The following is a 22490-nucleotide window of genomic DNA, read 5'->3' as shown; positions in this document are numbered from 1 at the left end:
TACTTCCCATAAGCCATAGATAATTCTTGGTGGGACTGGACACTGGGGGAACATACCGATATGAAATTTGGGTCCAATTTTTGTTGTTGGCAGAGTACATGCCATTTTTTTTTTCAATTGAAAGTATGAGAGCCAAGTGTTATCCTGCTGGATTTTGCTTTGTAGGATTGTTAGTGATACCTCATAAATATGACATGGTTGCTCTTAATAAGTTCTCCTTAACGTGTGAGTTTGAGGACAGGATATCTGATCACCTCATTCAATCAAGGGACATGGGCAATAGAGTTCTCATCAAATTGTAAGGGACTATTTTTACCAAAGGCAGTGAAAATGTTGTCAGATTTAGTCTTAGCGTTTATAAAGGTGGACCGGTGGGTGGGCCACAGTCAATTCAGATCACACTTGAATTAGGATGTCCAACATGCCTGCTGAACCTGGGTATAGCTCTTTCCAAAATCATCATAGAGACATTCTCAGACCTGCACCATGGATGCTATCCATTATTTTAACCCTGAATTTTCTTTAGGTGGAGGTAGTCTAGCTCTTTCTTTATCTTAGAATAATAAGCCAACTTTATACCCTTGTTTAGCCCGGGAGAGCTAACTGATATCTCAGTTACATCTCTGTTGCTGTGAAGAGGCATCATGACAAAAACAAACAAACAAACAAACAAACAAAAAACAAACAAACAAACAAACAAAAAACCTCTTAAAAAAAAGAAAGCATTTAATTGGAGGCTTGTTTATGGTTTCAGAGGCTTAGTCCATTATCACCACGGCAGAGAACCTGGTGGCACACAGGCAAGCAAGGTGTCCAGCTGATCCTCAGGGAGCAAGCAGAGAGAGAAGGGGCTGGGGACTGGGTCTTGAAGGTTTTAGCTTTTAAAAACCTACTTTATTTGTGGTTCGTCAAGCCTCTACCTCCCTTCAAACCCCCAATCTTAGGTAGGAGAGAAAGAGGGTTTAGTAGAGTTAGGGGATGTTGATCTTTTAAGAATTAGTTCTTTAGGACAATTCCTCTCATTATCAGGATTTCAACAGTCCAGCAAAGAGCAAACAGGAACCAGCAGCAAACAGTAAACCGAAATCCAGCAGTAGCAAAAGCAGCAAGGACAAGAAGGAGAAGGAGGAGGAGGAGAAGGAGAAGAAGGAGAAGAAGATGCAACATTCAGCAGAAGAGGCACAAAGAGTTCTGTGGAGCTTTTCTCTCCAGGAGCAAAGCAAAATGTTGTTGTCCCTCCTTCCCCCCACACACACTCTGAGTCCCTATTTATACCTTCTTAGAGTCTGCACCAGGATGTTTTTCAGCTGGCAAAACCCATACTCCCTGCAAGAGGCAGTTTCCTGATGACAGGCTCCACACAAGGTTGTTTACCAGCTGGAAAGGCATTCCTGCACCGCACGCTTAGGACTACAACAAAAATACATCCGTTCAAGACTGAGAGCACACATCTGATCCGTAAGCATGAGGCGGGGGTGGGGCCCAGTGTCAATGGCAGTGGTTCTCAACCTTGCTCATGCTGCAGCCCTTCAATAGTTAATTCTTCATGTGGCAGTGAACCCCCCAAAACAAAATTATTCTGTTGCTACTTCATAACTGTAATTTTGTTACTGTTATGAATCATAATTTAAATATCAGATATTCAGGGTATCTGATATATAACCCTCAAAGGAGCGAGCTTTTGAAACCTTCAAGTGGCCCCGACAGTGACATACCTCCTCCAACAACGTTACAACTTCTAAACCTTCCCAGCAACTGGGGACCAGACATTCAAATATGAACCCGTGGGGACCATTCTCATTCAAACCACCACAGGATTACAAGAGGGACAGAAGATACGGGTAATATAGACACTTAAGGTGAAATGAAAGGGCCGCCTAATGTGGCTGCTCAAACACTCTTAAGGAAAATCGCTCGCCTCCGCCAGGGACAATCAAAATGCTCATTGCTTAACTTTGAAGTGGATCCTCATTGTGAAAACCGTTAGAGAACATCACCAAGTCCCTTCTTGGCTCCTGGTGGGTCAGTATAAAGTCCTTACTAGTTCAATGCTGGACAAAGTCTGGAAAGACCACATGTGCCCTGTGAAGATATTCTCCAGATCATCCTCCTTGGGTCGAACAGGGAGTTTTCTCATTAAAAAAACAACAATCAAACAAACAAACAAGCAAACATCCTCCACATCATAGCACATTCAGGCAAGTAGAGAAGCTAATTAGTGACTATTTGCAAGTTTCTGGTCGGGGTGGTAGATAGCACCTAGATTATCAAAGGACTTAACTTCTTTAAAGAACTAGTGTATGTTTCATTGCTTTGTTAATGGCTCTTTTCATTCTGACTTAGGTAAGTGAGCGAGGCACACAGAGAGACAATAAACAGATGCTGACAGAATCCCACTGCTAGTCACAGAAGACAATGATTAGCAGGATAAGGGTGAACATTTTAATCTCACTGGGAGTAAAGCTCAGGAGTGCTCCCTGATGCCAGCTATTAGTAATTAGTGCAAAATTATCATCAACTTTGGCTCCACTGGGTGGCTTGTCAGCATACAATTTTAGAACTATTTGAAAAAGTTTTTTTCTTTACTTAATGATGCATAGCATTAGAGCTAAAATCTCCCAAAGGGGAGCCTTCCTATCACAGACAAGGGATAAACAATATTATTAGCCTGGGGATTCTACCATGTTAACCTTGGAGTGTGTGTGTGTGTGTGTGTGTGTGTGTGTGTGTGTTTTCCCTGTTCAAAAGTTAAAGAAGAAGCCCTAACAAACCAACCCCTCCTTTCATGGTCTGGCTTAGTTTACACTGACCTTAATGACTCAGGGACCCTCAGAGTACTCCTAGATGACAACCTGTCCACCCTTCCCCCAGATTTTACCATCTAGAGTCCAAAATTGGGTTATTATTTTCCCTGTAGTTTAAAGACTTAAGAGGCAGAAAAATTAGGGGGATACAAAGTGAATAAACTATAATTAATAAAAAAAATAAATTTTAAAAAAAGGCAGAAAAATTTGCAGTCACATCAAGCAACCAAGTTTTAGTAATAGTGAAGGAAAACACACACATACACATACACACACACACACAACTACATGAGAGAGAGACAGAGAGAGAAAAGAAAGAGAGAGAGAAAGGAGGAGGTCCAGAATCAGGAATCAATTTTCCCAGGAGGGAAAATTTTTATAGGTTGTTCATGGCCTGGGATGAGTTTCAAGACTGATCTGCTTGAATGGAAGGGAGTACGCTGATTGGCTCACCGCCCACGCAAGCTTAGACATGTCCAGGGCCTGCCAAAAATATGTCCAGACATGTCATCTGAAAGGGATTTGCTAGCAGAAAGAGAAGCCCATGAACTGTTTGTCCTGGGTAAAGGAGAAGCTGGAAGTTTGCCATCTTGTTTGTTTATGAGCCCTTCCCTTATCTACCAGGGTGTCATTTGACTCTCACATCCCCTAACAAGCAGCAGAAAAGTTATGAACAAAGTCCTTAATAGACACAGGACAAATAAGGTCAGTTGCCCTGTGCTGGCTAGTTTTATTGCAACTTGACCTAAGCTAGTGTCATTTGGGAAGAAAGAACCTCTATTTAGAAAATGCCTCCACCAGACTTGCTTGTTGGCAAGCCTGGTGGGGGCATTTTATTGATTAATGATTGGTATGTGTGGGCCTAGCCCACTTGGGGGAGTGCCATCCTGGGCAAGTGGTCTTTCCTGGATAGTGGAAGGAAAAGGATGAACAAGCCATGGGGAACAAGCCAGTAAGCTGAGATCTTCCATGTCCTCTGTTACATTCCCTTCTGCTCTGACTTCCCTCATGGGGGTCAGTAAGCTAAAATAAACCCTTTCCTTTCCAGGTTGCTTTTGGTCATGGTGTTTTTAATGTATGTATGTATATATGTATGTGTGTATGTATGTATATATGTATGTATGTATGCATGTATGCTTGTATATGTGTGATCTGTTTTCACACACACCAGATCCCTTTACAGATAGTTGTGAGCTACCATGAGAGAGGGGACTGCAGCTGGGATACAAAATGAATAAACTGTAATTAATATAAAAAAATTAAAATAAAAGAAGTCCTGACAGAAATCAAACTCATCAAAGAATACCGAGAAAGGAACTTAAGAGTCTCTTGTGCCTGCCCTTAACAAAATGGAAGAAAGTAAAGATTTGTGTAAGACCTCTGGGCCAAAAATAAAATAACCATCCCTTGCCATCAAGTGGTACCTAATCCACATACACACTGTCATCTAACATTCCTTTCAATGTAACCTAGTTTTTAGTAATAGGTGTTTGCAGTGCTATTTTTGTTGCATGAAGCAGCTAGCATTTGTTTGCCTTCACAAGAATGGAGTGGTAGTGTATGTAAATGTGATGTCACAGGGATACACTGAAAAGCCCACCATTTTCTCCAAATTCTTAAAACTGATTTATAACATATACATTTTTCATAAATCTGTTTTAATTTATTACATAAATGGCTTGCTGTTGTGCTCTCCCTCAAATGATGCCTATCTTAAAGACATAATCTTCTTATTACGGAAAGCAGATAAAAGGGACCACAAAGTATCCAAAGATAAAACACAACTTCGCCAACAGGAAGGTATTTACCTGTGTCATAGAGTGAGTCCCTCTGGGCTGTTCATAAATCCTTACTGCAGGCTATCAGAAAATTCCCTACCTCCCAAACAGCAAAGGGGCTTCTTAGGACTAAATACTTCTTATTGACACTGCATTCTGAACTATTCATTAATTGCCCAACCACTACATTAGAAGCTTAAAGAGGACCAACCAGATACCATACAACAAGGCCTGGAGGAAGACATGACAATTAGAACTCTAAAGATACCTTTAAAGGAACCCTTGCCCTTGGGCACCCAAATGATAATCCTCCATTCTACCTTTCATTCATCCAGAAGGGAATTCGTTAAGCCTTCTGACTCAGAAAAGACACAGGTCTTAGGGTAATTCAGTCATCCATAGAACCAGTAGCCACAGGGTATCCTTCCGCATGAGTGCCATCTTTGCTACTGCTGCCACTAAAGGCAGCGAGAGAAGTTACTGTAGGCTCTCTTCACCACATTGATGGACCCTGCTCTGTAGAACTTCTGCTAACTTCCTGTCACATCCATTGTTACTCTGCGAGCCATTTAACTTCTACTGAGCTGCTTCGGCTTTCATCTCCTAATGTTTCCTCCATGCAAGGCAGGTCTGTTAATCCTGTTGTCTTACTCACTGTACTAGATGAGTTAAAAGGACGAGCGCCACCAAGCTCAAATAACTGTTAGACTTCTTTCCCCTTGGAGAAGCCAATCAGAAACTCCTGTAGAAAATTCAGTACTTGTTTTGTTTATGGATGGTTTTTATTGACGAGATGAACAAGAGCATTTTCAGGAAGCTTTGCATAAGTTCCTTCCACTCTTAATATAATCTAGAGTGCCCATTTGCTTGGTATTAAATCTGCTCAGATAGCTGAACTCATAGCCTTAATGAGAGAGTGTCATTTAGCAGGAGGCAAAACAGCTAACATTTATGCAGACAGTCACTATGCATTTGGAGTGGTACATTGCCATGGGATGCCATGGAAACAAAGAAGATTTCTGACTTCCAGGGGCCAGTCTATTCAAAATAATCAGCAAATGTCAGCATTATTAGATGCTTTCCATTTGCCCAAACGGTTAGCCATCATTACAATCCTAGAACATTCTGAACCAAACACTGAAGAAGCAAAGGGTAATAATTTGACAGATAAAGCAACTAAAAGAGCTGAACTGCACAGAATGGCTTTCTCTGAGAGGATGTGTCCTGTTCCTTATGGCTACTCTATCTCTGAACTGCTCCTTAAGCTCAACAGATGGCACAACAAGAAATGGACTCCTGGCAACAGAAGGGTTGCAATTTCAGCCTGCAGAACAACCTTTGATTGGGTTCTAATGGGAAGCTCATAATACCCCTAAGTACCCAATTGCCTCTTATGGAATACATACATAATTTAGCTTATCAGGCTCCCAAACTGTGATCTCTCAGAACAAACAATGTTTTGGAAGCACTCCCGAGCAGTAGCTCACAAGGTATACCCAAAATATGCTGTTTGTCCCAGACACAGCACATGGACATTTTCTCCTGCATAATGGGCCATTTGAAACTTGGTACTTAGTCTTTATCCCAATGCCTCCAACACAAAAATAGAAAGAGGTCTTCATGAAGGTTGGAGAAATGGCTTAGTGGTTAAGGGCACTGACTATTCTTTCAGAGGACCCTGATCTGATATCAAGTGCCTGTCTAGCAACACACAGCTATCTCTAACTACATTCCCATGGGCTCTGACACCTTTTTCTGGATTCTTTGGATACTGAACATATGTAGTACACAGATATACCAAAACACTCGTTCACATAAAAATAAATGAATAAAAAAGATAAATATGTCTTAGTGCTGATTTACATGTTTTCTCACTTGTTCGAAAATTTCTCTTGACACAGGAAATAATTATTATTACTTGGATAGTGGTCATGGAACTCATTTGATAAGACAAGAATTTATAGCTATCTATAAAATTTGGCTTGTTATACACCATTTTCACTTCGCCTACCATCCTTAATCTCCTGGAATTGTTGAGTGAAGCATTGGCACTATGAAGAAACAATTGACAAAGTTAACTGAAGCTTGTAGCCTCCCTTGGCCAAAAGCACTCCCATTAGTTGTCCTAAGTCTTAGATCTATCCCCTTTGAAAAACATCAGTTGTTTCCTTTCGGCATAGCCATTGGGTGCCTGAGGAGAACCCTGAGCCATCTCTGCTAATGGGAGCCATTATGCACTATCCTAAGGGACTTTTGAAAATGATAACTAAAAAATTCAAATTGGTTGTATACCCTTTGTACATTGAACTCACAGGAGATGAAGAACGGAATGAACTAACACTGGGAAGTTTGATCCACTGGAAAAGATACTATATCAAGGACTCCCTTTATACTCATTGGAGAAGTCTTTATCAGGTACTTTTAACTACTTCATGTACTATAAAACTTCAGGGGGTAGACTCTTGAATTTACACTTCCCATCTCAAACATGCACTGTCTTCTCCTGAGGACACACCTACCTTGATTACAGAAAAGATGAACGATACTAACTTTGAATCTTATTGTCTATGAAAAACAAAACTAAATGAACTCAAAACTACATTTTTTTAAATATATATGATATACTAGAAAATTTCTCAGAAACTTAAGTTGTATGTAGTATATTTCCTCAGGTGATAGAAGTAATGAAATAATGTTGATTTAAAAACTGTAACAATATTATGGCACTTTGTTAAGTACAGTTTTTTTTTTTAATAACAGCTTGCTTTCGTAAACCTCCCACTTATTTGAACCATGTATTTATGCTTTAAAGAATTTTAAAAATTCACTACTTCCAGGAGAGGACTCCTGTATTATTTAGTATAATTTTGATAAAGAAAAAATAATCCCAGGTTTTGGACTAGCAGAGTCTTAATTTAAATCTAAGGCTATTTCCCTTTTTTTTGGGGGGGGGGATACTCTTCTTCAAGATCTATAACCACTGTATCTAAAGCACTAGAAATTTTTTCACAAAGGAAAGGGAATAATTTCAACTGGGTCCTTCATATTAGATTATTATGTCACCAGTGATATTGGAAATGATAGGATACAGCAGATTCCTGGATTTAATGGTTAGCCTGTTGTAGCTGCCTGTCTTTTCTGTCCCAGCATAACCTAACCTGATGACTATTTGTCTCAAAATGTGCTGCAGATGTGGCTATTGATCTCACCGTATGAAGTGTAATGATACCTACCAACCACATGAAATCCAGTTCATTGAAGTAATCCAGTTGTCCCAGTTCTGCATGATGACGCTATTACTGTCAAGCATGGGAGGCTTTGGGAAGCCTTATAGCACACTTCAGTGTCTGCCCACATTGGAATAGCTTTTACTCTACTGACTTTTACATGGGGTATCTAGATATTTGGGGTTGGCTCTTTATCCAAAGCTGTCAGTCTCCTGTGGCAACAAGATTCATTATAAATTAGTCAAAAGCAGCCAGATGTTAGAAACAAAAGAGGTCTTACTGAAAGTATAGGTCCTGGATCATGAATTCTAGAACAAGGTGAATTCATGGAAAGGAAGAAAGTGACTCACTTTCCAAAAGAGGGCATATAAAGGGAATGCCATTTCAAGAGGAGGAAAAAGGATGGTAACTCTATTAAAGGAAAATAATATGTTTCAAGAATGGATTAAAAATATTAAACCAGTTGTTCCGGACGATTCCCAAACTCAGAGGTGGGGAAAGCCTGCATTGTAACTTAACAAGGATTGCTTACAATGTCAGTACGGAGAGATTATGAGGTAGCTGTGAGGGCATGGCCAAGGCTGTTTAGCGCACAGGCAGAAGTAATGACCTATGGAGATATTATGAAAAAAATTGATTATGAAAAATAATAGACAGGATTGGAAACTTAAAACATTGAACTTTAAGAGCCTGTTCCTCAATTAAATGCATCTTCACAGTTAGCTAAGATTGGAAAAATACAAAATAATAGTCCAATTCTTCCAATGGGAAGCTAAAAGATAATACTACATAACAACTCCTCTTGGAGTCCCATTTCCCTCTCTGGTTGAGAGATGACGCACAAGATTTGGTTATGCTTTCTTCTCCAAAATATAGGATTCTTATTTCTCACAGGTTATGGTCTCTTGTTTCTACGACTATCATATTTCTTAAGTGGGAAAAGGTCAGTTCTGGTGGGAAAGAGTTAAAAAATTGCTATGTGATTTCTTATATAATGTCACTGTCCATTTACTTCCTTAAACTAGAATGTGGTACAACACGGATAAAACAGGACACATGAGGCTGTGATGCACAAGTAAGGGTTATAATAAGTTAAATATTTGTCTTAGTTAGGGTTTTTATTGCTGTGAAGAGACAACATGACTATGACAACACTTACAAAGAAAAAGGTTTAATTAGGGCCAACTTACAGGTTCAGAGGTTTAGTCCATTATCAATATGGCAGGAACCAGGGTAACACACAGGCAGACATGGTTAAGGAGTTGAGAGTTCTACATTTGGATCTGCAGGCAGCAGGAAGACAGACAGCAACTGGGCCTGGTTTGGGCTTCTGAAACTCCAAAGTCCACCCCAGTGACACACTTCTTCCACAAGGCCACACCTATTCCAACAAGGCCACATCTCCCATTAGAATGGTGATAAAGCATTTAAATCTATAATCTCTCTCTCTCTCTCTCTCTCTCTCTGTCTCTCTCTGTCTCTCTCTCTCTCTCTCTGTGTGTGTGTGTGTGTGTGTGTGTATGTGTGGGTATTCCTATTCAAACCATGACAATATTGAAGACCAGTCTTTCCTGAAATAAAGATAGCTACTCTGTATGATTGATTCTAATTCAGGGAATCAATGCGGATAGAAAAAGAAAACTGAAATTAAAGTGTTCCAAACACCAAATAAAATGTTTCATAAAATGCAAATGTTTATAGACATGGGGGTGGGATGTACATAACATATAATCAGTCTATTTAAGGAGTTAGATAGTTCATGAAAAAAATTCTTTGATTTGTTGGGATGACTATTTTTATCATCTGCTACCTTCATTTCATTAGCCCAGACTGTATGCTTGATTGGTTTAGTTTTAAGTATAATAATCCTACTATATATCACATTAGAATATTATGTTACATGTAGAGGACAAAACAAACAAACAAACAAACAAGCAAACAGCAGCCAAAAGTCAGATCCAAATCATGGTAGTTAATAACTTTGGTATTATCTGAGAGTTTCTTCTTGACTAGCTTTACCAGCTATTTGTCTGTACTGACTATTGCAGTAATGCTTTGTGCTTAACATAATCTACATGATGTCATAGGAATAAACCTTCCCAATTATGAAGAATATTAAGTTATATTTAATAAATAATATTTTCAAGTACAAATGTTATACCTATGAGGGAACTGTGAATAAAAGTTCCTGGAAAGAAGCCCCATCTTCCACTGAACCTTCTGCAAGACTCATTAACTGAAGTGAATTCAGTAATTGTGAAAGGCTGGATGGTTGCAAGTCCAAAGCCTAATTAAAATTTATCTTGGCCTGTCTGCCTTCTTGTACGTTGACCTATACACCATCCTGCTTGACAGTATGTGGAATCTGACTGGAACTGTCAGTAGGTTGCCTAGATCTCTTTCCATTCTTCCCTGCCTGTCAGTAATGCCATTCACAACCGAACCAGCATATACATCTCATGGAATACTGTCTGAATTTCTGTTGGTCACTCTGCTTACTCCTCTACCTGCCTTTTTTTTTGTCATCTCATCCACCATCTATCCAAGGACCAGAGCCTGGCTTGGAAAATTAAACCTGGAACATCAGGGCCACCTGAAAATACCATGAACCTTCTTAAAACTCACTAAGGGTAGGTATAGAAAATCTCCAATGCTCTATACAATGAAGAATTGCATACAGAATTTTTACTCCTAGGTTCAGAAAATGTTCCAATCCCTGCCTGAACTAAGACCAATCTCGGCATGTCAATAGCAAACCAATACACAGGGGTCCATCACTGAACACTAAGAACCACCTAATTGTCCACATGTTGACAAGTTGAGGTCATAGCAAACAAGGATCCAAAACAACACTCAACAAAGGGAAGCCTAATAATACACATAAAGAAGCAATACTAATGATATAAGTCAAGATGCCTAGGACCAATTGTTAAACCATAAATAATGTCAGTAAATATACTAATATGTCTTTCCAGACATTAGCACTCTTACAGAATTGTTCTCTGAGAGCAGGGCAATGATTTTAAAAGAACAATTATAAATATGCCTAAGGAACTCAAATAGGATATAAACCAATGCCTGAAAGAGTACCATGAAAACACAAGCAGTTGCATAAGATAAGAAAAACAATATAAAAATGTATTTAATAAAGATATGGAATCTCTAAAGAAAAGTAAAAATGAAATAAAACTCAAATTGGGAAATTCAAGAGCTCACACAAAGCTCAGGGCAAAGTATCATCAATATATTGGCTCAAATGGCAGAGAGAATATCAGGTCTCAAAAATAAGAGAGGAAGTGACTCACTCAGTCAAAGAACATATTAGATATAAACCAAACCCAAACCAAACTAAATAAAAAACAAAAAACAAAAACAAACAAAAAAAACAATGAACAGAATATGTAGGAAATCCGGGACACAGTTAAAAGACAAAAGAAAAACCCTATGAATAGCTGGACAGTGGTGGTGCATACCTTTAATCCCAGCACTTAGGAGGCAGAGGCTGGGAGGATCTCTGTGGGTTGGAGACCAACCTGGTCTAGAGATCAAGGATACACAGAGAAACCCTGTCTCAAAAACAAAACAACAACCCCAACCAAACCAAAACAAGCTCTATGACTAATAGGTGTGCAAGAAGGAGAAGAAACCGGTGACAAAGATGTCATCACAGTTCCCAAGGACTGTGCTGATGGCAGTGGAGGTTGAAAGTAAAGTCAGGAGACACTGGCTGACCAACAGGCCATGTGGCTCTGGTGGGGAAAGATGTCGACAAATCTGTCCTCTGCTTGCCTGAATGAGTGGGCCTGTAGACACACAGTGGCCCACCTGCTGTCATGCCACACAGGTAGACTGTAGACACCATGAGGCGTGCCAGCAGTGGCCGCCACTACAATGTACAGGTATGTGGTAGATAGATAGGAGAGAAAGAGAAGCAGAACAGTTTGAGCATTGTGGTAGAGGGGGATAGAATAGGAGACTCAGGAGAGGAGAGGAATTGCCTGTTGTCAGAAGCCAACCCCACCACCTGAGACCATGGCCTCAGTGAAGTCCCAGCCCACGCACCGAAGGATCATATGTAGGTCCATATCTATATAGGAGCAGGGTTGATATTGATGTTTGTGACTCACATTACCACTAGAGACCGTGGAGATGTGCCTGGTCTGGGCAGCCTCTTGTGACCACATGGATGTCCAAAGGCTGTGCAGAACTGGCCCTGTCCCTCACTGGTTGTAGTGCTTTGGAGTGTGGGCCACAACTCTCACAAGGGCAGTGCTCAGGAGAGCAGGTCCTGCAGCTTGCCCTCGCCCAGGCAGCACAGTGAAGCTCGCTCTCATGGTGGGGCATGGGTAAACGGGCCCTAGGGCAAGAGCACAGGAGTGCTGTCCCTGCAACTCATCTGCCCTTATGGTGGCCTGAATGGGGGTGATGCTTCCACCCCCTTGGCCCTTGCCACCTGAGACAGTCAGCAGGAAAGGGAGGATGGTGGATACAAGGAGATGGGGAGATGAATGGGACTGATGTGCGTGATGTGAAACTTACAAAGAATAAATTTTAAAAAATTTAAAAAGAAGAAAAAAAACTTTGTCAAATCCATAGAAAATGTTTTCAACAAAGTCATAGAAGAATATACCTCATCTAAGGAAAGAGATGCCCATTATGATGTCAGAGGCATGCCAAATAGACAGGAACAGAAAATAAAATCCCCACATCACACAATAAAACACTAAATATACAGAACAAAATAAAGAGTATTGAGGATAGCAAGAAAGGCTACACCACATATAAAGGCAGACCCATCAGAATAACATATGACTTTTCAGTGGAAACTCTGAAAGCCAGAAGAGCCTGGTCTGATGTTTCAAAAGTTATAAATGCTCACATATGGCAGCTCAAACTACTATACCCAGCAAAAATTCCAGTCATAATCAAAGGAGAAAGAAAACTTTCCATGATGAAAGCTGATTTAATTTGCTGCATGTGTATCTGTGTGCTACACATGTACAGCATCCACAAAGGCCAGAAGAGGGAATAATTTAAAACTAGATTGACAGAGGGTGTTTTGGTCTGAAAATTAAACATACCAAAAAGGACACAAGGGATATATAATTGTAGAAGTTTTCCCAAAAGCTGACTAAAAAAAATTCCACCACCACAACAAAATAATGGCTGTTAATACACATTATTCAACGATAGCCCTCAGTATTAACGCTGTCAATTGTCCAAAAAAGGACACTGACTGACAGATTGGATTAGAAACAGTATCCTGTGCTGAAACCATTTGTGCCTGGGCTTTTTTTTTTTTCTGGATGATGTTGGTATAGCGTTCTTGTGGAATGTATACAATTTACCCTTGTTCATTCAAATGCTGATTTCTCTACCCCCCTATCTGATTTCAATCCAGACATTGCATTGTTGTGCTCAAGTGTGTGTAAACATGCCACCATTTGTTCTGTGTTTTCAATAAAAACAACCAGCCAGTGCTGAAAGAATAGGGTGAGACATCCTCGTCTAGAGGGGATGAAAAAGAGGAATGGGGGGACAGATCCGATAGGAGAGGACCAGGAAACCTCAGGAGAAATGAACTAGACCTAAGATATGACTAAAAAGCAAGTATAATGTGGGAAATCTGAATGGGAGGAAGCTATGCAGGCTTGCTTGGAGGTTTAGGATGGAATAACTATTACCCAGCATTGTACTCTAGGTTAATTAAATAAAACCTAGTCTCTGTGTGGTGATTTGGGTATACAGCTGGCATACAGCTGTTTAACTGAAAGATAAATAAATAATAAATATTAATAATCATCAACAGCATAGGAGACTTTTAATGACTGCTTTTGTTTCCTTGGGGCTTATTTAACTTCTTTAGCTGATCTCGATTTAACTTTGGTAAGTGGAATCTATCCAGAAGACTGTCCATTTCACTTAATTATTCAATTTTGTCCAATACAGGCTTTTGATGTAAGACCTAATGATTCTTTGGATTTCCTCATTGTCTGTGGTTATGTTCACCTTTTCATTTCTGATTTTGTTGATTTGGATAGTGAGCTGCCTTTTAGTTAGTTTGGAAGGGTTTGTCTATCTTGTTGATTTTCTGAAAAAAATCAGCTCTTGGTTTCCTTGATTCTTTGTATTGTTCTCTTTGTTTCAAATTTATTGATTTCAGGGTTTTTTTTCCTGCCATTTACTCCTCTTGGTTGTGTTTGCTTTCTTTTTGTCTAGAGCTTTCAGGTGAGCTGTTAAGTTGCTAGTATGAGCTCTTTCCAATTTCTGAGAGTGCAGAATGGCTAAGATCAAAATTACAAATGATAGCACATGCTGGCAAGGATGTGGAGAAAGGGGAACATTCCTCCATTGTTGGTAAGAGTGCTAACTTGTACAACCACTCTGGCTATCAATCTGGTGCTATTTCAGAAAACTCGGAATAGCTCTACCTCAAGAACCAGTTATAACACTTCCGAGTATTATGCCTAAAAGATGCTCTACCATACAACAAGGACACTTGCTCACGTATGTTCAGCTTTATTTATAATATCCAGAACATGGAAACAACCCAGATTTCCCTCAACGGAAGAATGAATAAAGAAATTGTGGTACATTTACACAATGGAATACTACTCAGGAAACAAGGAAATCATGAAATTTGCAGGCAAATGGATAGAACTAGAAAAGATCATCCTGAATTATGTAACCGAGACCCAGAAAGACACGTATGGTATGTACTCATTTATGAAGAGATTTTAGCCATATAGTACAGGATAGCCATACTACAACTCACAGACCCAAAGAAGATAAGTAACAAGGAGGGCCCAAAGGAGGATGCTTGAATCTTACTCAGAAGTACAAATAGAATAGACAATGGAAGTGATTGAAGATAGGGCACATGGTAAGAGAGGGAGCACATAGAGAAATGAGAGTATATACTAGACATGGAGAAAGCAGGAGTGGGAAGACAGAGGCCTTGCAGAGAGAAGAGAAACCATGGGTGGGAACTTCTTTCTGATAAGCTGAAGACCTGTGACAGGATAGACTGTTGGGAGGACATGAGGGGGACTCTAGCTGAGACTCCTAGTAACAGGGGTTGTAGAGACTGAAGAGGTCACCCTCTAACTAGACAAAATTTCTAGTGGAAGGAGGGAAACACCAACCCACCCACAAAAACTGATCCAAAATTTATCCTGCCCTCAAGATGTGCAGGGAAGAAAATAAAATAGAAATTGAAGGAATGTCCAACCAATGATTGGCCCAACCTGAGACTTTACCCTATTGGGAGACAGCCAAACCCTGACATGATTAATGATATTCAGCTATGCTTGCAGACAAGAGCCTCCAAAGCTGTTGTCTGAGTGGCTCCACCCAGCACCTGATGGAAACAGATGCTGAGGCCCACAATAAAATACTGGGTGGACATCAGAATTGCTAAGATAAAAAACTCAAGTGATAACACATGCTGGAGAGGATGTGGAGGAAGGGGAACCCTTCTCCATTGTTGGTGGGAATGTAAACTTGACAACCACTTTGGAAATCAATTTGGTGCTTTCTCAGACAATTGGGAATAGTGCTACCTCAAGATCCAGCTATTTCCCCCCATGGGTATATATCCAAAATATGCTCAAGTATACAAGGAAATTTGTTCAATCATGTACGTAGCAGCTTTATTGGTAATAGCCAGAAGCTGGAAACAACTCAGATGCCCCTCATTTGAGAAATGGATACAGAAATTGTGGTACATTTACACAAGGAACACTACTCATCAATTAAAAACAAGGAAATCATGACATTTTCAGGCAAATGGATGAAACTAGAAAAGATCATCCTGAGTGAGGTATCCCAGAAGCAGAAAAACACACATGGTATATACTCACTTATAAGTGGATAATCATACTAAAATCTGTACACCTAAAGAAGCTAAGCAAGAAGGAGGACCCTTGGTAAGATGCTCAGTCTTCATTCAGAAAGGCAAATGGGATAGACCTTGGAAGAAGGTGAAAACAAGGAAGAGGACAGGAGCTTACCACAGAGAGCCTCTGAAAGACTCTACCCAGCAGGGTATTAAAGCAGATGTTGAAACTCATGGCCAAATTTTGGGCAGAGTGCAGGGAATCTTATGAAGGAAGGGGAAGATAGAAAGACCTGGAAAGGTCTGGAGCTCCACAAGGAAAACAACAGAACCAAAAAACAAACAGACAAACAAACAAACAAACAAAAAACTGGTCCCAAGGGTCTTTTCTGAGACTGATACTCCAACCAAGAACCATTCATGGAGATAATCTAGAACCCCTGCACAGATGTAGCCCATGGCAGCTCAGTGTCCAAGTGGGTACCCTAGTAAGGGGAACAGGGACTGTCTCTGACATGAACTCAGTGGCTGGCTCTTTGATCACCTCCCTCTGAGGTGAGGGTGGGGAGCCTTACTAGGCCACAGAGGAAGACTATGAAAGACAGTCCTGATGAAATTTGATAGGGTAGGGTCAGATGGAAGGGGAGGAGCTCCTCCCCTATCAGTGGACTGGGGAAGAGGCATGGGAGGAGATGAGGGAGGGAGGGAGGGATTGGAAAGGGAGGAGGGTGAGGGCTACAGCTGGTTTACAAAGTAAATACATTATAATAAATTAAAAATTATATGTAAAATATTTTAAAAAGAAATAAAAATGTTCAAGAAATACCTAAAAAATGAAAAAAAAAAAAGAAATTTTGGGTGGAGTGCAGGGAGTTTTATGGAAGAGTCGAAGAATGATAATAGGATCCAGAGGGGACTGGAGCTCCACAAGAATACCAACAGGGCCAACTAACCAGGGCCCAGGGCAGGGGGTGCTATGGAAATTGAAGTACAACCAAGGACCAGGAATGGACTGGACATAGGCCCCTTACACAGATGTAGCTGATGGACAGCTCGATTCTCATATGGGTTTCCTAGTAAGGTGAATAGAGGCTGACTCTGACCTGAACTTTGTTGCCTGCTTTTCGATCATTGTTTCCTGGCGGTGCTACCTCAGCAAGCCCACACAGGAAGAACATGCACTCAATCCTGATATCCCTTAATATGCTGGGGTTGGGGGGGGGCTCCCTTTTCTGATCAGTAGGGGAGAGGACATAAGGGAAACAGGGAGGGAGGATGGAACTAGGAAAATAGGAGAGAAAGGAGGCTACAACCAATGTGAAATGAATAATAAAAATTAAAATAAAAAAAGCCAGGATCCATCATTTTGCTGCCTCCAAAAAATATATACATACATACATAGTAATGGAAAGAGGGTCTGCCTCTGACTTAAACTGATTGGCCTGCTCTTTGATCACCTCCTCCTTGGGGGGTGGGAAGCCTTACCAGGCCACAGAAGATGACAATGCAGCTACTCCTGATGAGATCTGATAGACTAAGATCAGAAAGAAGGAGAGGGGGACCTCCCCTATCAGTGAACTTGGGGAGGGGCATATGTGAAAAAGGGGGGGAAGGTGGGATTAGGAGGGGGAGGGAGGGGTCTATGGGGGGATACAAAGTGAATAAAGTGTAATTAATAAAAGTTAAAAAACGCTCTTACTCAGCAATACACACACACACACACACACACACACATACCTCTCTATTTGTGATAGAAACTGCTTTTAGTAAAAGGCTAGAAAACAGGTATTCAAAGTAAATGGAACAAAGAAACAACCAGGGTACCTAGTCTAATAACTGAAAATATAATTAAAACCAAAATTAGTTAAAAGAGACAGAGAAAGATATTTATTTCACAATCATTAAAAAGAAAATAAAATCCATGGAGAGGCTACTATACAATTCCTAAGATTTATTCGCCAAATATAAGGCATCTAGTTTCATATAAAATAAAAAATATTGGATCTGAAATCACAGATCTGTTCCCACCTAGTGATAGTGGGAGACTCCACTCTCAGGCCATCCAGATAAAAACTAAACAGAGATATCCTGGAGCTAAATCAAGTAGATCTAGCAGACATTTACAGAACATTCCATACAAATATTAAATAAAACATGTTCTTCTCAGCAGCCCATGGAACTTTCTCCAAACTCAACCATATATTAGGACACAAAATGAGTCTCAACAAGTTTAGGAAAATTGAAACCACACCATGCATTTTATCTGATGACAAAGGAGTAAGGTTAGACAGCCACAATACTTGAAATGACACAAAGACCTCAAACTCAGATCAGCTAAGCAACACACTGCTGAGTGAAACTTGAATGAAGAGAGAAATCAAGAAGGAAAATTAAATGAAAACACAACATAGCAAAATCCAAGGGACACAATGAAGCAGACATAATTTGAATGTTTGGAGCATACATAAAACCTGGAGAGATGACATATTAATAATTAATATTGCACCGAAAAGAAGCACAAACAGCATCTGAAATGATTAGGCTGGGACATATAGTAAAAGTCAGGGGTGAAATAAATGAAATAGAAATAAAAATACAAAAGATCAATAAAGCAGAGCTGATTCTTTGAAAAGATTGACGAAGCTTTAGCTAAATTAAATAAAATAGGGAAGATCCAAATGAAAAATATCAGAGATTAAAATGGAAACATAACAACAGATACTGAAGAAATTCTAAGAATGGTAAAGACACACTTCAAAGATTTATTCTCCCTGGCGTGGCAAAGGTGATGCACACCTTTGATCCCACCACTAGGAAGGCAGGGGCAGGCTCTACTCTGAGTTCCAGGCCAGCCTGGTCTACAGAGCAAGTTCCAGGACAGTCAGGACTAAACAGAGAAATCCTGTCTCCTCTTGAAAAACCAAACCAAACCAAACCAACCAACCAAAGAAACAAAAAAACACAGACACAGACACAGACACACACACACACACACACACACACACACACAAACCACAACTCCATTACACTGGAACATCTAAAAGAAATGGATACATTTCTTGATTTATATCACCTATAAGATTAAATAAAGATGAAGTAAATAATTTAAACTGAACCATAACAACTAATGAGATAAAAGCAGTAATTGAAAATGTTCCAATTAAAAAATCCCAAGCACAAATAGGTTCATCACAAAATCCTACCAGACCTTCAAAGAAGAAATAACATTAATATTCCTCAAATGATATAAAATACAAAAAGAAGGAACACTTTGTTTTTTTCCCATGAAACCAGTATTATCCTGGTCCTAATACCTGACAAAGATCTTCCCAACACACACACACACACACACACACACACTGGCCAATCTTTCTAAATAATATCAATGCAAAAATTATCAATAAAATACTTACAAACTGAATTCAAGAACACATAAAAAAGATTATCCACCATGATCAAGATGTTTTTATCTCAGAGATATAGGGGTGGATCACAACATGTAAATCAATAAATGTAATTCACCACATAAATAGACTCAAGGACAGAAACCACATGATCATCTCATTAGATGCAGGAAAAAGGGTTTTGACAAAATCTGACATCCCCTCATAAAAAACGCAATGGAGAGGCAAGAGCTATGAGGGACTTATCTAAATACAATAAAGGCAATATACAGTTTCACAGCCAACAACATGTTAATGGAGAAAACCTCAAAGCATTTGCTAAAAAGCAAGGAACAAGACAAGCATGTCTACTCTTTCCATTCCTGTTAACATGGAGCTTCAAGTCATTGGATCAGTAAGACAAGTCAAAGAGAAAAAAGGAGTACAAAGAGAAAATGAAACCAAAATCCTATTTACAGATGACATGATTTTATACATAAAAGACCATAAAGACTACCAGAAAATTTCTAAAAACTATGTTAAATTTATTTAGCAAAGTAGCAGAATACAAAATTAACACACCAAATATCAGTAGCTTTACTCTATATAAATACTATATACACACCAAGAAAGAAATCAGGAAATCAATGTCATTCATAATTGCCTGAAAAAAAATTGGACTACATCCAACTAAGGGTGGAAAAACATCAGACATTTAAAAGTACGGCAGCAGATAGAAAAAGCTACCACCATGATCACAGTTTGGTATGAATAATATTGTGAAAATGGTATTTCTACCAAAAGTAATTTACAGATAAAGTAATTTACAGATTCAACACAGTTCCCATAAAAACTCTGACTTGCATAAGATCCAGTCAGAAAAACAACAACAAACAAACAAACAAAACAACCCTCAGTATAGAGGGGAGAGGTGGACATGAAAGCCCACCGTTAGTTAAGGTAAGCTTGGATTTGGTGGTTTGGTGAGGGAGACTCAGTTTTCTTTAACATTGTGTCTCCTGGTAGGCTGACTATTTTCTAGGACAGACTTACTCCCAGGATTAGCTGGACAGCACAAACTGGACTTGATGGGGGAGGAAAGAAATGAAGAAATCTCATTGCTGAGAAGGGATTGGAGGATGGTTGCAAGAGGGGTGGGGGTGGGGTGAATATGCTTCGAAACACATTTTTATGAATTTCTCAAAGAATTTATAAAAATATTGAGTAAATAATTCTGGGCTCTCTTACCACTTTTCCACTTTTGTGTCTGATATAACATTCTTGTGGTGATCATGTGAAACTTTTTGAAATGTATTAACTTACCAGGCATCTAGCTTCTAACTTCAAAGCTAAGCGTGTCAATAGAGTCAGCAGAAACCTGTGACAGAGGTTTCTCCAGTTTGCTGTAACCCATCCAATCTCATGCTTTCAGAAATGTATTTGGAAGTATCATGATTTATGACCTTCTTTCTTCCGTTTCTATAAAAATTTCATGAAATTGCTATGTGATTGAAGCATGTTATTGGAAGAAATCTAAATCTGTTTTCCTGTGCCATACTCACTCATCTTTGGCTCTAGAATGAACCCTTTCTTTTAATCCTTTGAGGTGAGAGCGATTTCTTTCATTGACAGTCACATTAGAATTGGTGCAGTCTCCCTTTTGAAAGGGAATACATCAGAGAGTCTGTCTTTACATGCATCTTCCAATGACCACAGACTCCAAAGACAACAAATATTCACAGTATCTGCTTGTTTTAGGGCACAGGGCTACATTTAATATTTTACTCATTTTTTTTTTTCGGTTAAATGGGACTCTCTAGTTGGAACCTACTGAACTAAGCATGTGCAGAAGTGATGCTCACCCCTTTGATAGCTGGTCTGCAAAGACTCATGTCAATCACCCCCTTTCTTTTTGTTGTTTCCTTAGAGATACGCTGCTGGCATGGCTTCCGATCACCTTAAGTTGAAGGGAGGCTTGAAGTTGATGAGCAGAATTTCTCTGCTGATGGCAATGATCTGACCCCTAAGGAGTCCACCACTCCCAGTATTTTAACATACAGTTTTCTGAACTCATCTCTCATAGCAGCTAGATTTAATTACTCTACAAGAATGTCTCCAATAAAGATTTAAGGAAATGATGTAGGCATGTGAATGGCTGTGGAATTTTCACCAATGATCTTTTAAGAAACCGTAATAAAACCCAGCGGGCTACCAAAAAAAAAAAAAAAAAAAAAAAGAAGACAAAGAAAAGGAAGACAAAACAAAATCCAACCAGCTATCCAAACAACAATAAGAACAGCAAGAACAAGAAGCTTATACTAAATCACCATGAAAGTAGATGGAGGTGGGGGGGTGGTTCATTGAGAAGAGAAGGTATGAACAGGAAACTAGATGTGGAAGGTGAACAAGAGAGGAAAGTGGGGGATAGAAACAATAAAAATACGTTATACACATATGAAAATGCCTCAGTAAGAATCACTATAATTTATAATTAATATACATTAATATACACTAATAAAACATTGACTATACTACTTAATGAGCTTGATAGCACAGCCTGTGTTAAATATGTTCAGAATGCTTATGTGAACCCACAGCTAGGCACAGTCTTCCAGCCTCGAGGGTCCTGTGGAACTTCTCAAGCGCTAAAGCAGAATGGCTGTTCAGGTTGTAATTATAAGACTGTCATCCTGATTGTAAATATGTGATGGTCATTCAGAAGAATCCATTGAATTTGCTTTCCTTTCTCCTTCTTAAAAATAAGCATTTTCTTTACATAAAGCATTCATTATACTCCTAGATTAATCTTTTAGTTAAGGATCAACGTATCAGTTAGGTATCTATTGCTATCATAAAGGACACAATTAAAAGCAACTTTGGGAGAAAGGCGTTGACTTGGCTTACATATGCCAGGTCACAGTCTACTGAGAGAAGCCAAGTCCGGAATCCAGGTAGGAACTGAAGCAGAGCCATGGAGGAGCACTGCTTACTGTCTTGCTTTGCATGGCTTGTTCATCTTATATTATCCAGGACCACCTCTCCAGGGTCCAGTAAGCTGGGCCCTCACTCATTGATCATTAATCAAGAAGATGCCCCAAGGACTTGTTTACAAGCCTTCGGAGGCATTTTCTCAACTGATGTTCCTCTCCCTCAATAACTCTACTTTGTGTCAAATTGGCAAATAAACCGGAACAACTGATTTTATGAGCTTGTAACTTCTTTACAAGGCTGCCTTTGCCTTGCAACAACCTGAAACTACTTCCACAGAGAGGAGGTATGTTGCTTTACTCTAAAACACCTCTTGCCGTGTGTATGTGTGTGTGTGTGTGTGTGTGTATGTGTGTGTGTGTGTATGTGTGTGTGTGTGTGTGTGTGTGTGTGTGTGTGTGTGTGGTGGTTCATGGTTGTCATGCCAGAACTAAGGGAGTTAAGGTAGTAGGATCATGAGTTCAAGGTCAGCA

The 22490-nt window shown here is 39.6% G+C and overlaps 1 long non-coding RNA gene across 1 annotated transcript in view; it reads left to right on the top strand.

The window, feature by feature from the left end:
• Positions 1 to 22213, top strand: part of LOC132649167 (uncharacterized) — a 47830-nt gene extending 25617 nt beyond the window's left edge. Inside the window, exons 4-5 of the long non-coding RNA XR_009587604.1 lie at positions 6897 to 6997; positions 20957 to 22213. This is a non-coding gene — a long non-coding RNA (uncharacterized LOC132649167). The remainder of the gene's footprint in view (positions 1 to 6896; positions 6998 to 20956) is intronic.
• Positions 22214 to 22490: the final 277 nt, after the last annotated feature.

The sequence above is a fragment of the Meriones unguiculatus genome, chromosome 19, assembly GCF_030254825.1.
Source record: "Meriones unguiculatus strain TT.TT164.6M chromosome 19, Bangor_MerUng_6.1, whole genome shotgun sequence".
Taxonomy (NCBI): domain Eukaryota; kingdom Metazoa; phylum Chordata; class Mammalia; order Rodentia; family Muridae; genus Meriones; species Meriones unguiculatus.
This window is presented reverse-complemented; position numbering and strand designations above follow the sequence as displayed.